Raw genomic sequence first — 16,957 nt, 5'->3', positions numbered from 1 at the left:
ATCAATGTTTATGTAGCTCAGTTTGATCATTTTTAAGACCAGTCACATTAGCTTAAGTAGATAAGGAACAATATTTGTAGAGCCAGTATGAATTTGGTATAAATAGCTAATGAAAATAAGTATGCGATAATGTAGTGAAAGGCTTTTGCATTTTACTCTTCTAAGAATCCCTCTAAATTCTTACACCAACCCATCCTTGGTAGCACAGCATTTACTGTGGGGAAATAGTACTGTGCACATAGATACAGCTGAGAAGACACACAGTGTTCCTGGGGAGTGGCCGCAGGATGGGCTCACCTCTCACAGACACTGGCCCACGACAAGATTCACTGGCATCGCCACGGAGTGGCAGCAATGTAAGTGGGCTGGGCAGCTGCACACCGAGACTCAGAGGAGTCCCGTGTGCTGCACGTGGCAGGGAGGTGCATACCTGTGTACACACCTGTGCACGCACGCATGTGCCCTCACACACGCAGCTGACACGCACTGTGTAGCTCACTGACATTGTGTCCTCCCATCTTTGCTGCTGTGCTTCCCTTTGCTCCTCCGTGGCTCAGCAGAGAGGGAAGCCTGACTGCTCCACTCTGCCGGGCTCTTCTCTGTCTTCGTCTAAGGAACCACAACTTCTGAACATGGAGTCACCTGTTCCCGATGTCAAATTTGTAATACTTCATGCAGTTACTAATACATCCCTTTCGAAGTACTGTAGCAGATCAGCAAAAGCGTCTACATAGCAGTAAAGAATTTGGATAGAAAATATGACTCTTCCAGTGCTTTAACAGTCATTATTTCAAAAGTTTATGCATTTTTAATGTTTTAAAACTGATATTAGTTGAAAAATTTTTGAGTAATAAGGTACATAAAAATAATATCTTTAAATATTTATAGAAAAATTTATGTGCTTACCTAGTCCTTTAAAAATAGGTGGTAGACATTGTAATAGCTTTTTCTAATACAAAATTTATAGGACAAAGAAAATCCAGAACCTGGTATACTAATGGGAATAAACATTTAATAATACACATACTTTCAAGTATTATTACTTAAAATTATATAGAGAATAAATTAAAAGAAACCTGTTTATAATGTCTGGACAAGCAGAGTTAAGGCAATTTTCTCCAACTGGAGAAATCTGTTTTTGAAATATATATGTCAGTTTATCTGTTCTGGACCTTGAAACTGATCTGTAGACACCTGAGCAGTCTTTGAATAATTTAAGTGCCTGATTGCTGCCAATGCCTATGCTAGGAATAGAGATGCAGAGTATTTCCAAAGAATGAACCATTTAACCAAAAGCAATTACTATAATAGATGATAGATAGATACACAGCTGTGTATGTTCACAAATATGATATATGGAAGGTTATCTCAACTTTGGTACCCAGCAACACATCAAAACCTCCAGAGGACACCAAACTCATTATCCATTCCTCTTCTTCTAGGTAGTTTTGTTTCAAATTCCTTATATTTTTTATTTCCTTATATTTATTCATTTCATTTATGTCATATAGACCTACAGATGCTTTTACTTTTTATTTCAGTAGCATTCCTAGTACATGTGATATCAAAAAGGGATTCTTTTCTAAAACTGACCTTCTCTACACAGAAAGTTATTTTCAGTGACAATCTTAGAACAAATCATTAAAAAGCCAGAAAGGAAACACAGTGAACATATTTTTCATATTGAATCTCATTTACCCCATCATTACTTATAAGTTATGAATACAATTTAAGATCATAAAAAGAAAATAGTTCAAACCCTATTCCTCTCACTTTAAAATCAGCCTTCCTTTTTATTTTATTTTTCATTTTGCTCTTTAATGTATTTATACTTTGGGTTTCTCATAGAAGAGAAACTGTGATAGAGAAGGTTGTGCATGTGATTTAAAATAAAGGAGAGATAGCAGGAATCAGGAATATTGAACAGGAGATGGAGGGAAAGAGGAGGCGAAGGGGATGGAAGAAGAATTGAGGCATGTTATGTGTGTGGACCGACTCACAACAAATATGATCAGAATATCCTGGAAACATGTACTACTGATAAGGAAACAGAAATTACAACCACCCTTCCTTCTTGGCAGATTTCAAGCTTACGGAGTTTTCGGTCAGAAATATCTAATGCAGTAGAGTTTGAGTCACACCCTCCCGAAGTCAACTCGGTGGATCCGTGTTTGTTAACTGACTCTTGCAGGCCTCGCCGAGCCATGCGCTGCGCAGGGGCCTGATTCTGTGACCAGAGTTCTCTGGCTTCTGCAGACCAAAGTTTACCGAAGGGAAAGTCAAAGCTATGCTAATCTGAATACTACACGTGTAATGTTACGGACAAAAGACATGAGTAGAGAAGCCAATTGCTTAGTAGTTAGTCAAAGTTTTTCTCTAGGAAAATAGTATTTTATTACTGATGTTTAGAATCAAACAAAGTTTTGTTCTTTATCAGTGTTTCATACTCTTTACAACAATGTCCCTCTCTCTTGTCTTGAAGCAGTCCTGAGTACCAGTACTTGCCACCCCTTTCTTTGTATTTTATCTATTTGGAGGCAGGTACTTGAGGCCTTAGACTGGGACTGTTTAGGGCTAACCGATGGTCACCTTCCTGAGACAGCATGTGTGTCAGGGCAAAGTGGGGAGACACGGACAGTGTTCTCGGGCACGAGTCTAGGTGACCTGCTGCCTCTCTCCTGGCCGGCCGAGGGCATCTGCTCACCTTCTGCCCTCCTGTCTTATGCACACCACAGGGCCCGCAGCCCCTCTCCTCCTCCTGGGACAAGGAGCCCACGCAGGGCACCTTCCCCGGAGAGGGTGAGGTCTTCTGCACTGAGCTCTCCCTAGACCACCTCAGCCTGCTGCTCTACAAGTCTGCTTCTAAGGATGTGGGCACGGGTGGTCGCAGGAGGCTCCTGAAGCCGAGACAGTCTACTCCTAGGAGCAGTGTGCAGGCCTGCTGGCCCCCAACGCAGAGAATGATTTTCAGGACCCATCAGCAAGAGACATAAAGGGATTCACCAGGCAGGAATTTACAAGTGCACCCTCAAAGAACTAGAGCCTGTGCCTTCAAGAGGGAGCAAGGCATGATTTCCTGGAGCTGGAAATAGTTTTGCTTCTCTTGGGGGGTGGAAGTCCCAGGAGAAGGTGGGCCACCCAGGAGGCCACTGGCCCTGGGCAGACAGGAGCCGGTTACTTTAAGAGGCATAATTTAAGCGTCCCTGTTCCTTTGTCGTAGGATCAGGGTCCTGCCCTTTACTTCCTTGGTGAAAGCAGTTTGTGGACTTTCAGTGTCCTTTAGCATCAGAGTCTGATGGCTCTGGAAGGAGAGAGCTTCAGTAGACAAGGGAAGTCTGGCTCAGAGCCCTTCTGGCGGACTCGGCAGAGTCCTGGAAGATGCAGTCGATTTAAAAGTACAGTTCTTAGTGATGATTTTCCTTTTCTCCTTTCTGCCTATTTTCTTTCTTTCGTCCTACCTAAATTAGTTAATTTATATTTCTTTACTTTTGTAAATTTGGTCTACTGAAATAGTACATACATCATCAGTATAGGAGACATGGAATTGAAAAATAATTTTTACAATCTCATGATTTCTGAGTAAAATTGAAAGATGTTATAAGGGAACCACACATCAGAATTCTGTCTGCAAATACAAGATTTTTTACACATTCATAAAATTGCATTTGCAGATTTTTACAACAGCTTTGAAGTACAATTTAAATATTTGATATTTTAGGAGATTTTTACATTTTAATAAATAAAAGTTAAAAGTACTCTATATTCACTGAATAAAAATGTAGTCTTTGTTTCTCAAACATACCTAAATTTGATAAAATTCAATTTTTTAGTTATTTTTCTATTACATGACCATTTTCCTAATACAATGAGATCAATGGTTGAATTTTAAAATTATCTTAACTCAAGTAAATTTCCTCAGTAGATTATAATTTCATAAATTAAAAATGTATTGAAATATATACTAAATTAAAAATGATGAATTTTTTCAGCTAATGATAATATCATAAGCTCTATATCATTCCTCCATATTTGAATATGTATAGCTTTATAAAATTTATTGTTAAATTCTTGGTACCTTTTAACATCATTATATGTTTCTTGGATGGTAGTAAGGTCACTGCAATTTCTTGGTGGGCTTCTTTTGGTTGGATGCTTCCTCTCCATGGTAACTACATTAGGTAACTGCATCTTTAACCTGTATTCCAACTCCTGCTGCAGCAAATACGTATGAAACTTAGAGCTACCAGATGGTAAAGTTTTGCTGCCTCCTACCAGCTATCCAAAGGTAATTTGTTCCATGAATCCCTTCATTAATTTCTGAATCTAATCCAAAGAATCCATTTATATATTCTTTTTATAGAAGGAAAAAAGGAATTCCTTAGGTTAAAAGCATTCTTCATAGCTGGATTTTTACACATGAGATTTCAATAAACAATAATGCATATCTAGATTTCTTAGGGCCAAAATATTCCTAGTAAACATGAAGCTCTTTGATGAATTAAGAAGTATTATGTCAATTTTCATCAACTGAAAGCATTTGTAAATTATTATTTTTCTATTTATTTTATGAACAAATAAAACATATTTTCATAACCAAATAATAAGAAAATAACAATAAATAGTTATTACACTGTGTATCATTATCTTCAAGGTAGTTAGTATTAGACATAAGTCAAAAAGACTCTTACAAAAAAGAAATAGATAATAAACAAGCTTTCTTTTCAATGAAATAAGATAAACTTTTAGTATAAATGAAACAAATTAGCATATATATTGAAATATTTTTAAAAGAACGATTTATAATAGCTAAATCTTGGAAACAACCTATATGTGCATCAACAGATGAATGGATAAAGAAATTGTGGTAATCATACACAATGGAGTACTATGCTGCCATAAAGAAAGATACGCTCAACACATTCATAGGTAAATGAATGCAATTTGAGAATATAACGTTAAGTAAAATAAGTCAGACACACAAACTCAAATAGTGCATGGTTTCTCTTGTATGAGAAACACCACACACACACACACACACACCAAAAGAAAAAAATAGAAGAGAGATAAATAGGAAGTAAGGAGAACTTGAAATACTTCCCCACTTATATAAGGCAAGTCACATTTCCTAACCAATCATCTGAGCTAGTTTAGAGTATTTCATGACAAACTTCTTTGTCCAAAAGGTGCCCCCAAACCAGGGAGTCCCAGAGAGCTCAAGCAAGAAGGTCACGTCCAGCACTGAATGCACCTCTGTGCATGGAGCTGCCCCTCAGCGAAGTGAGGGCCACTCAGCAGCTCACGCACCTCACACAGCACTGCAGGCCCAGGCTGAGGAAGAGCCGGAATCCAGCTGAAATGTTCTCTATAGGGAAGGTGAGGCTGAGCCTGCGGCGTCCCTCCAGGTGCCCAGCTGAGGCTGCGCCTTCCCCAGCGACTCCTCGTCTTCTCCTGGAAGCCATCAGAGGAGTTCCTGATGAAACCGAGGGTATTTTCACTGGGAAAAGGTACACAAGGCTAGTGCTTCTACACTTCCAAAGCTCTGACTTTCCCTTTCCGTCAGTGCTGCTTGATTAGGGAGCTAATTGCTTTTTTCTTAATTTTTACTTTTTATTAGCACGAGTTTGTAGCACTTGATAAGCACCCTCCCCAGGGGCAGCTGGCAAGCACATAAAACACATCCTCGATCTGTGTTCTCCTCCTTCCCTGCCTTCCCTCCTGTCTGTGCTTCCTTTCCACTTGCCAAAGGTCTAGCTCCCTAATCAAACAGCGCTGTGTGGGAAGGGAAATGCAGGTTTTTGAAATATTTTGGGTTTGCCCTATAAGAGAAACTATGGCTATCTAATTTGTGTCACATGGGAGTGACACATAGAAGTCAGATGCACTTCGTTCAGCTGAGACAGGTGACACTCATAAGTGACTGAATTTGTCACAGGCTACAACCATGCCATACTCTGGAGCCCATTTTCCCACCAAAACTTCTTAAATTAATTTCGTACCAGGGCTAATTTTGGCCTACTCACACATGCTTACCTGATCAGTTAGCCCTTGGCTAAAAATATTAACTACTTTTACTCTTTAGTGTGATTTTCTTCCTTCACAAATTACATTTCATAATTAACAGAATATATGCACAGATGTATGCTTGCTTCTCTCCTAAGTGTTTTTTCTTGGTTGATGTACAAGATTGAGTCATCTACAATAACCACAATCACAGAAAAAGGTGATTTTCGGTTTTAAAGTTTAGGTCAGGCTAGCCAGACCTTTCACATTTCAGGGGTGTTAACAATTTTGTGACCCCCGAAAAAATAAAATCTACAAGGCCCACAGATGTGTGGCACTTTTCTGGAAATAAAATTGATTCTTAAATAATGTTTAAAATATTGACATTTTTCTCCTCCAATATAATACACTGAATTAAAAAATAAATAAAATTCTATGGACTACTTGACTTTTCCCAGTCTTTAAACTCATTTCAAAACCCCATTGGGTAGTTTTAAAGAACCTCTTTCCAATTAGTATTGTATTTGTTATCCAGATTTCAAATAAGTTAAGGGAATTTCAAATAAGGTCAAGGGAATTATGCAAGTTATTTTATGTTTGTTTGTCAAATTCTTATTTATCTAGTACATGATATACTATTCTATTTCCTGTGGTCTCAAACACATTTACGTCTTGGAATATATGTGTGTGTGTGTGTGTGTGTGTGTGTGTGTACGTATACATAGATATATATATATATGCATGGTTTTTGATGGAGATTAATAATTTCTCAACTATGTCCACCCAAAGAGCATGTGCCACTTGGTTTATAAAGTTTGGGTTTTATATATAAATAACTCTATTGATTTGCTAAAATATTCACAGGAAATATGAATCTCTTCATAGATATTTTTTCATTATGAGAATATATTTGTTTGAGCTAAGTCATAATCTCAGATGAATATCAGTCCATGGAAGAGTACGAGACAATTTCTGACTGAATACTTTTACGCATCTGGTCAGGGACACTATATTTCTCTTTTCTTTCCTAGCCTTCATTTTAGTGATGCCTATTTTAGGATGAACAGAGACTACAAAAATAAGAAGAAAGATGACCGTTTCCAGGTAGTCGGGACTTTCTGAGGCCTGAGACCCAGTACGTTACCCATCACTAACAGGGTAGCTCCTTTCCCTGGAGCGGCAGGCCCCGCGTGTGAGTGTGTGCTCGCAGGTTTGTGTTTACACAATTCGTGTGTTCGCTAACAGCTCCCTCACCCGTGACACAGGGGCCTGGGCCGGGGCAGCCCGTGCAGCAACCCACCGGACCGGCCGGACCCCGTGGCCGGCGGGGCAGGAGCTGGGAGTGCGAACGGAGCAGGGGCGAGCAAGTCTGAAGCCTGTGTCATCATCGCCTGAGCGAGTGGAGAGGGGAAGGGCCCCATGTGGACCTGCACGCTGGGACTCTGCACCGACTGGGAGCTGCCTGAGCACTTCCCGGACCCTCCCGCTGGGCCCAGTAACTCTGGGCCGGACCCACTGCCGCAGCAGAGCAGCCCTGGGCTTTGCACGCCCAGTCTCAGCCGGGCCTCAGCCAGCCTCTGCTTCCCACGTCCAGGAACTGCGGTCCAGCGTTCTTCCAGGGAGAATCTCAGCGAGGGGAGGAGTCCCGGCTTGCGTGCGGGGTCCACTGGTCCGTGTGGAACGACTCAGGGTGTGTGTCCGCTGCTCTTCCGGGCAGGTCTGGGCACGCAGCAGTAGGGAGGGTAACGCCCAGCCTCAGACGTGCAGCGCGGGGTGGAACAGTCCGCACCGTAGCATTTTGTCAGTTCCACTCCGGAATCTTAATGCAGGTAGTATAGAAAAATGCTCTTGGAAATTTCGTTGCTATTGTTGCGTTTTTGCTTAACTAAATAATCTTTTCACATTCTATACCCCAGAGTGTGTCCTTCTTGAATAAAACTTTCCATAGCCTTGCCGAGGACCAAGCAGAACTTTGCCGACCTAAACCCAGGCATGCCCAGGTATACTTCAGCTGTGCAGCATCTGTAACCGGGTTTTCATTTTTCCGAAGCAGAGAAATGCTGTCTTTGGGTGAATCCCTTCCCGCGTGGCCACCACTGCGGAGTTATGTAGATAATGACTGCTGCCACTGCAGGACCCTGCTGAGAATATGATCGACATGAGGCAGAAAAGGCGTTCAGATGCTTGTCTGCAGATTCAGATAATTTGGACGCAGTCTTCCTAAGGCCATAAATTAGAAGATAATGATCCCTTCCTGAGCAAGTCACATGGCTTCATTATTAAGTAGCCTTAAGCAGCTGAACTTTTGACTAATTGTTGTCAGAATAATAGTTCAACAGCAGCCGTGCTAAAACAAAACGTTAATGTTTTGTCAGGTATCTTCTAAGCTTGCCATGGCTAATATCACACAGTCACTCCCAGAGGTCAAATTATCCATGACAAAAGCATCAGTCATTCTTCCAGGACCAAAATACTTCTCTGCTGGGGTCAAATTGCCCATTTGGTAACCTGACACCTTTTATAATATATTACCTGATAAGAAGCCTAGCTTCACCTTCAAATTTCCACAGTTGGCAAAGTGCGCTTTTCTGCTCAGCATCTAATGTGGAAAATATTTTATATATAAAAAACTCCTCATTATTTTATGTGTCGAGACACAATTGGCAACAATTTTGTGCTCTCTGAGCACAAAATCTCCACTTTGCTATCTAAATAAGTCAGGTGAGCAGAAGTTACAATACAAGATAATGAATGTGCACATTCACGTTTCAAATACAGTAATACATGCCTGTTTACATCAACCCACGTAACTAATCACTGCGCGACCCTGGTCAGGTGGTCTAGACCTTTTGAGCTGGACTCCTCCTCTTTGGGGAAGAGTGAGCTCTGAGGGTGGAACCCAGTGGCCCCGTAGGGGCAGCAGAGTTGCCAGCAGTCAGGCCCCACTCCAGGTGGTTTTTAACAGTTTCCTTGGGCTAAAAGCAAAGCCACAACCCTTGCAGACCAATGATGCCTTTTCTATTCTTCCTGATGCTTCACCTATTTTCCTAACTTTTTCTTTCTCTTGCACTATTTCCAGCACCATCATCTTCTAGAGCACGCACAAAGGTGGTGCTCAGGCCCTGACGACTGGAAGTGATAGTTCCATTTCTCTTCCTTTTTCATTGCTTCGCTAATGTGGTCGTTCTCCTCGACTCTGTTTATTGATGTTGACACCCTGGCCTCCTGAGGTCTCCCGTTTTCATGAATGTGATTTGTAGAGTTCCAATAGGTTTGTGCAGCAGTCTTTGTCTCCAGGAAAATGTTCTGCTCTATTTCGTGGAAGTTCCAGTTTGGACACTTGGTGATATTTTCCCTTACTGTTGACTCATTTTTCCCCCTTTTCTCTTAGAGACTGAGCCAGACTGGTGTGGTGTTTCACTTGCTTTGTGCAATCCACTTCATGTCGCATCAAGCCCTGCAAGGATCTCATTTCACAGTGCATTCTGCTTTTAGTTTGCACTGACACTACTTTTTTGCTTTACTTTGAATTATTTTGTGCTTTACTCGAAGAGGAAAAGTTCACCCCCTCTGACATCAAGCACAAAACCATTTTTGCTGATTTTTTATTGTAAGATTTTTCCCTATAAGGATCATTACGCTCTCTGGTGTTAGTTATTTTTTAAGTACTATAAAATAAAACTCGTTAATTCAATTCAACCTAATTTTGTCAGTATTTTGCCACTGGTTCTATGATCATGCATATTAGGTAAGTAACTGGAAGTTGAGAAATTGTGTTACTGAACTTTTTTGTCCCTCGGCAAACTTTCTTTCTTTATCAAGCATGTGCAATGAACATGGTTATCCAACATACTGACAGGAAACGTGGGCACGTTGTGACAGCTCCAGAGCCGTGTGTGCTCCCTGCGTAGAGAGGTGGTTGGGACGCCGTGCTGATGGGGCAGGGTCACCGATGGCAGCTGGACATTTCCCCAGGACAGACGCCCGCTCACAGGGCGCCGGCAGCAAGAGGGGCTCGCCTTCCTGCAGCACGAGGACAGAGACAATCGGGCTGGAATTGCCGCCCACTGGCTTATTCCCCGTCCACTGCCACCCGCGCCTCTGCTGCCTCAGACTTTCAGCCTCAGGTGCCCAAGTGCCCGCTGCCTCACGCTTGGTTTGCCGTGTGGAGTTTGTGGCCAGCAGCGCCCACGCCTGGCGCCTGTGTAGATCCACGTAGTCTCCGCCCGGGCACACACCCTGGCTGCCAGTTGCTTCCTGACGCCGTCTCAAACACCTGGGCTGATTTTCAGGTGTTGATAGAAACCTGATGGCCCACAGTTTGCTGCTGTGACATGACGTTGTTATTCCACATACCATATGTATTTAAAAGGCACAGAGTAAGGAAGCACTCTAAACATTTTGTATATTAAAGCCAATTCCCCAGAGAACATATTCAAGTATGAATTAGAAATGTGAAGAGATTGGCTTCATTAAAGCAGCACATGCCCAGCCCCCTCTTTCAGGATTTCCCGCCGAGGAAACGCCGCAGACTATGCTGAGAGGTGGAGCTTCCCACCTGCATCAATTAGCCAGGGCCCGGCCCGCAGGAAGAAGGGGCACTCCCGACCTCTCCGGAGCGGCCTTCCTGGCACTTAGATCAATCCCTCCGCTCACAGATAACCCTGACGAGATTTTATTTGTCCTTCTGCTGTGGCCCATAATTCTTCCACTGACAAGACCTTGTATCACTTGCATCATAAATTGCAATTTGCGCATTTTGGGAAAGGAATGTGGAGAGCCAGCCGTTTTGGATACTAAAGTTTTGGGAGGCCTTGTGCCCAGCACCCACATGCCCGGCACCTTGATGAAGCTTAAAGCTTCCTAAGCCTTTAATCTCACCTGCCCTGTGGACACCACCTCTGACCCAGACCCAGGGCCTTTTTTCTGTCTCTGCGGGTGGCTGAGTGGGGCACGGAGTTCAGAGCGGCAGACAGCGAGGCCCGTGTCCTGACCAGCAGCCCTGCTCCGCCGCTCAACTTGCCCTCCACTCCTCAGTCCCCATTCAGGCCTGGACGTCTGCTCAGCCTCCTCAGCAGAGTCTCAGGTCCACTAAAGAGAGAGGGCATAGCCGTCTTGTCACAAGGCTCACGCGCGCCACCACGGAGCTCCCCACTGGCTCCATGGCTGGTGACTGTCACTTCCTCTCCAGCCAGCTGCGTGGGCCCTGCACCCCACACACCCTCCTCCCCCGCACCCAGATAAACGCTGTCCCTCAGGTCCCCTCCGTGGCCGAGTCCCTCCATGCTGCAGGCTTCCTTCAGACTGTAGCCCACTACACTTCTCCCCAGTTTAAAAAAGATGCTCCCTGAATTGTGCTTCTTCCATTCATATTCAGTCCCTCACTTCCTTTAGAACTTGGTATGAATTGCATGAACTCTTAGTGTACTTCTCATGATTCCTCATTCCCTGCTCACCCATCAGTCTGACTTAACCTGCCTGCTGACAAAGTCGTTCCAGTGACACTCACAAAAGTCACCTGTAAACCCAGAACTCTGGGAGCCTGAGGCAGGAAGATCACAAATTCAAGCCTAGTGACTTAGCGAGACCCTGTGTCAAAGTAAAAAATGAAAAAAATACGTCGCTCAGTTCAAAGCTCCCAGTTCGATTCCCAGTACCCCCCTTCCTAAAAACATTACCAAGCCACATGGCTCACCTCTCTGGATATCTCTTCTTAGAATTCTCACAAGCACAGCAAATAACCCATGCAAACTGGAATTTATAATTTTTCCCAGTACGAGTCCAACCTGTAAAGTTCCCTGATTGTGTTATCATGTATACGCCCTGTTTCTCACTCCATAAAACTGAGAAGCATAGTTGCCTCTCCTAGATTTCACACATTTTTTAAGTTGCAATAGCTCTTCGTAGTGTGAAGCTTGCATGAGTGAACGTAAATATTCAGTATTAAGAATATGAAAGCGGCATTTATCACATTTGCCCTCCACTGACTATTGTCTCATTTTATATTTTACAAGTGTTTTGTCCAAAAGCTTCAAGGCCATTGGAAAAAAATTATACCCACCTCTGAGTTCCAGATTCCTAACACAGTATCTTCAGAAGGGTTCTCTGTCCTGATTTGAATGTAGAAAAAATACTAAGCCATATTTAAAACTAATAATAGATATAAAAATGCCAAATGAGTAAAACAGATAAATCTAAAATTTGCAATCAAAATGACTGTGAAGTGAAAGCAATTTTACAGCAAATTGAAAACAAATTGTTAAAATAGTGTGACAAATAGGATCTTCCAGGAGATCCTCGAGAAAGCTTGTCTTTTGCCAGGACTGCCTGCTCCTACACTGAGGAACCTGGTAGACACACTGCAGGAGGCAGCGAAAGCAAAGAAATGCAAGCAGTGGCAAAATAATGACAAATCTGTACCCTGGTGACGCCCAAGTCAGCTCAGGGTGACAATGGGTGAAATCCAGCCAAAGACACCTTTCTAGGAAGCCGCAGAAAACAAGATCTGACGGAATTCGAGAAGGCCACTCATCGCACATCCACAAAAAAGACAATGGTTTCAGAGGTGTTCTCATGAAAAATCCACGGGAAACGGCAGCCATCCCTGCTTAGCGTATCGGTCAAAATAGAACTTAAATAATGAATAATAGCAAGCTGAGCCTGGGAGAAAAGCGTAGTATGCAGATGTATGATGATGGTTGCAAGGATGAAGAACGCCACCGGCCCACAGAGGAGACACCCGTGAGGATGTCTCAAGATAACTAGAAAAAGGGGCCGGAGATGTAGCTCAGTGGTTCCGCCACCCGCCTCACAAGCACAAGGACCGGAGTTTGATCCTCAGTACCAAGAACAAACAAACAAACAAAAGGTAACTAGAAAAAGAGAATTGAGGAGTCATGGACCTATAACAGTAGAAGGGGAGGAAAATAAATAATATTTATTGCTATCCGCATATTTCATTTGTTTCTATAACCTGCGAAGGCATAGGGAACTATTAGGTGTGCCTAACCGCATATCAACATATGCAAATATAGCCTAAGAATTCTTCACAGAGAAAGGAACTCTTCATGGAAAAAAAGGAAAAGTCTAAAGATGACAATAAGTGGATAACAGTGGTTCATATTGTGTGATGAAATGCTAGATTGGCTTAATCTTCATTTATACATTTATAACTTTTTAGTATTTTTCAATGCATATGTGCACAGTATAAATACATAATTTTTACACTAAAGAACACTGTGATTCAAAATAAAACAAAGAATGTATTCATTCGAATTTGTACGTTTCATCAATCCCGCGCTGCTAAATACTATCAGAACAATTTATCAATGTTTCTCATCCTAAATCTGAATTACTGTTCTTTCATATCAGAAAGTATCATTCTTTATATCCTCTGTATTAGCGATGTGTGAAAAGCAAACAGTAACTGAATGAGAATCGATGTTTGCCGCTCACTTAAGGAAGAGGCTGTGTTCTGTGGAGATACAAAGAGAAAACCTTTGAACGCGGAAACATGGAGACTGAAGAAAAATATCGCGAGAACTGAATGTCGGGCTGACACACACTTCTCTCCCCTGCAAGCCAGTGGTGTCTCTTTTCACAAATTTGGGTTTGTGGACTTGATGTTTGAAAAGGCAGCGTGGACTTCAGCACTAAGGTCCCTTCTCCATGAATTAATCAGTTGCCTCTGAGACTCCTCCTGTGTTCCAGGACGTGGTGGAAGGTGGGCAGCAGAAGCCCATCAAACACGCCTCTGTGCGGGGAGCTCCTGGGGCAAGCAGAGCTGAGACCCACGCTTCGGGACACGGATGAAATTTCTTGGAAGTGGAGGTGCTGTATGCTCGCCATGCAGATCTGCAACGTGGCCAAGAAAATTCGAATGCAGTATTGGCCAAAGAGCACACACAAAATAAATGCTGGCTCTGGATTTTAACAGAAATCTTTAAATTTTAAAATCATGCTTTTCAAATTTCAAATTTCAAGTAGAAATTGAACTATTGGTGCTGCCAAATATAGGACATTAGCTTTGGTTATTAAGGTCATTAATGAAAATAGAAGAAATTACACTGTCATAAATTTTCTTAGTGAACATCCAAAATTGTCCTCTACAAAATAATCCAGACATTGTTTCTTATCTTAAACATAAGACCCACTCTTTGGTGAATTTGTTTGAAAAACATTATTTTTCTGAATAAAAACATACCCTTCTCAGAAAGTTTTTCTTTAAAATACATATTTTATTCATAGATTGGCATTTTGTCATAAGATACATAAATGTTTTGAGAAATATTTGTAAACTCATATAAAGGTGTAATTTTTAAATTGTTTAAAGTAGCATCCAATGATAAGTTCTGTGATTTGGATATTTATTTCTCTTAAATTTCTTGAAGTTGAACCCAATATATAACTTTGATGAATAAATAATCTAATCAGTTGAAAGTTTGGAAGTGGATTTAAGGGTTTCAAACAGAATTCCCAAACCGCACATTTCTCTGTATCAGGACACTGAGGATAGAAAATTGGCATGCAAACAAAAATTCTAAGAGGATAGACTATCATTTAGCGAAGTAAATGAAAATAAAAGGAATTTTCGCATGGGATGCTGGATCCTGGTGAGTTTACTTACAGTGTACTCACCGCCCTTACACTGGACGCAGAGGATTGCTGTGGCCCACTCTGAGCTTGCTGCCCCCATCACGGGGTTGCAGGTACTTCCGTTGCCGGCCCTGTCAGTGAACCCAATTTCCCACACTGAGCGCTTGCTTTCTGCTCCCTGCTGTCACGGATAGGACCCGTAAGAGGCAGGATGTGTTTGGAAGGCGTCTCTTCTGAATGCCTCGGTGGAAATCTCAGCCTGTAGATGGGGGGATGGCAGTGGGGTGGGTGCAGGAGGAACAATTTTGGTCAGTTTAGCTTTGCCACTTCCCTCTTAATAAACGTCAGTTTTCTTCTGAGCCTTAGTGTCTTGGTTCAAATACATCCCAGCAGCCTGGAGATGCAGCTCAGTGGTGGAGCATTTTCCTAGCATGTGTGAGATGGTGGGTTCCTTCCTCGACAGTGCAAATGAACGAATAAGTAACCACAAAGTACAATACATTGCTCTTTCTGAATTTTTATATTTATCTCTTATATTCTTGTTTAACCTCTTTAGACAATAAATATCTTTGAAGGAGAATTTAGGAATAATTTTATAGTCACAATACCTATTAGAATTTCTTCCTACTTATTTAACAGTAAATATTTAATTGAATTGATATATTGCATTTTGAAGATATTGATAAGAACAATCAGAACTTTTAGAAAGCTATAGAAATAATAGAGTTATATTTTTCATCAAGGAATTTTTCTCTAGCTTTGATTTACACTTTTGGGATATAATTTGTTATAATAATGACATTACTTATGTCTTTTTTGGAACCGCTTTCATATATATAGTTGAAACTAGCAATGAGCAGACCACATCTTGTCTTTTCTATATTCTACATGTGTGAAATAGCGTTTTTGATTTAAGCTGAAACTTTCCCAGCATACCGTTCTATCTTACTCTAAATAGATACAAACACAAAGCTCATACCACCTCTAATGCTGTAAAATTAGAAATCAGTAAACATATAATCGGGTTACCGTCACCTAAGTAGTACTAATCACATTAATTCTGGTAAATAAAAGCCAATGCTGCAATTTGAAGAAAGTTTTAATAGAAGTTTACTTTAAAAATTAACAGCAAACCTACAATATCTGTGTTCTCCGAGTTACAGAAAGAACTTACTCAACTTTGTAATCCCCGTTACACAAACTGTTGCATCTACCGACGTTGAAACATGCTTCAACAAACAGCTTGTTATTGCACCCGGGAGGCCTCAAGTGCTCGGATGGTGACGAGATGGTGGGGTGTGGCCTCCCCAGAGCGTTCATCCAGGGGTGAGCTCAGCGACTGGATGCCCTGTCTGGAGGCAGGGCCTGTTTGAGCTGGGTCCTTGGGGCGGGCCTGGGAAAGTGTATTCTCATCCCTGGCTCTCCCTGCTCTGTCTGCTCCCGGGCCACCTGTGGAGCAGCTTTCCTCGGTCAGGCTGCTCTGCCACACTGTTTCTGCCTTGCAGCCAGACAGCCATGGACTGAACCACTACAACTGTGAGCCAAAATAAACCTCTCTTCCCTTTAAGTGGAAGTGCCAGGAATTTTATCGCAGTGACACAAAGTGACAACACAAACAACTCTGTTTCTCCCTCTTCCTTTGTCTCCTTTGTCTTCTTCTTATCCCTCTGTCATTTACAGATGCTCACTTTGGACTGCCTCCAATACTAGCCTGAAACTTACTAAATTTTGCTGTGACACAGCTCAATTCCTGCTAAGTGTCATGCCTTCGTAAAAATGTAAATCTCGGGCCAGGGATTTAGCTCAGTGGTGCCGCTGCCTGCCTCGCAAGTGCAAGGTCCTGAGTTCGATCCCTGGTACCAAAAAAGAAAATGTAAATCTCAATGTTTTATCACAATTCCATTAAGGTTTCCTTCAATTTCTAGGAGCTACCAATAGTCACTCACCACTCGCAGTACGTGAAATGTCCAGTTTCCAGGACTGTATTTCACATTCGATTCATCAACGCCAGGGGGCAGCCTTCCTCTAATCAGTACCGTGATAATAAACTGTCAGAAATGGGGAAAGGCTGGGTCGGAATAGTGCTGACTGCTTCGTTTCACTCGGACTCTGAAGAGCTTAAAGCCTTCTCTCCCCTGAGAAGTGGCTCTTCCAACTCTTTGTACTTCTTTGTATTTCTTATTTGTGCCAGTATTTTTAATCATTTTGAAACATCTTTGCTTTTAATATTTCATTTTGTTTAACTTTTAACTGTTTTTATCGATATAATACTTTTTTTCATTCATTTACTTATTTTAATTGACAAATAATAATTGTGCATATGTATGACATAAAATCTGATGTTTCAGTGTATATAACAGTG

The sequence above is a fragment of the Heterocephalus glaber genome, unplaced genomic scaffold (assembly GCF_053883595.1).
Source record: "Heterocephalus glaber isolate CG9 unplaced genomic scaffold, H.glaber_assembly_v1.0 deba00001737, whole genome shotgun sequence".
Taxonomy (NCBI): Eukaryota; Metazoa; Chordata; class Mammalia; order Rodentia; family Bathyergidae; genus Heterocephalus; species Heterocephalus glaber.
The sequence above is the reverse complement of the archived record's forward strand: the minus strand, read 5'-3'. Positions refer to the sequence as shown.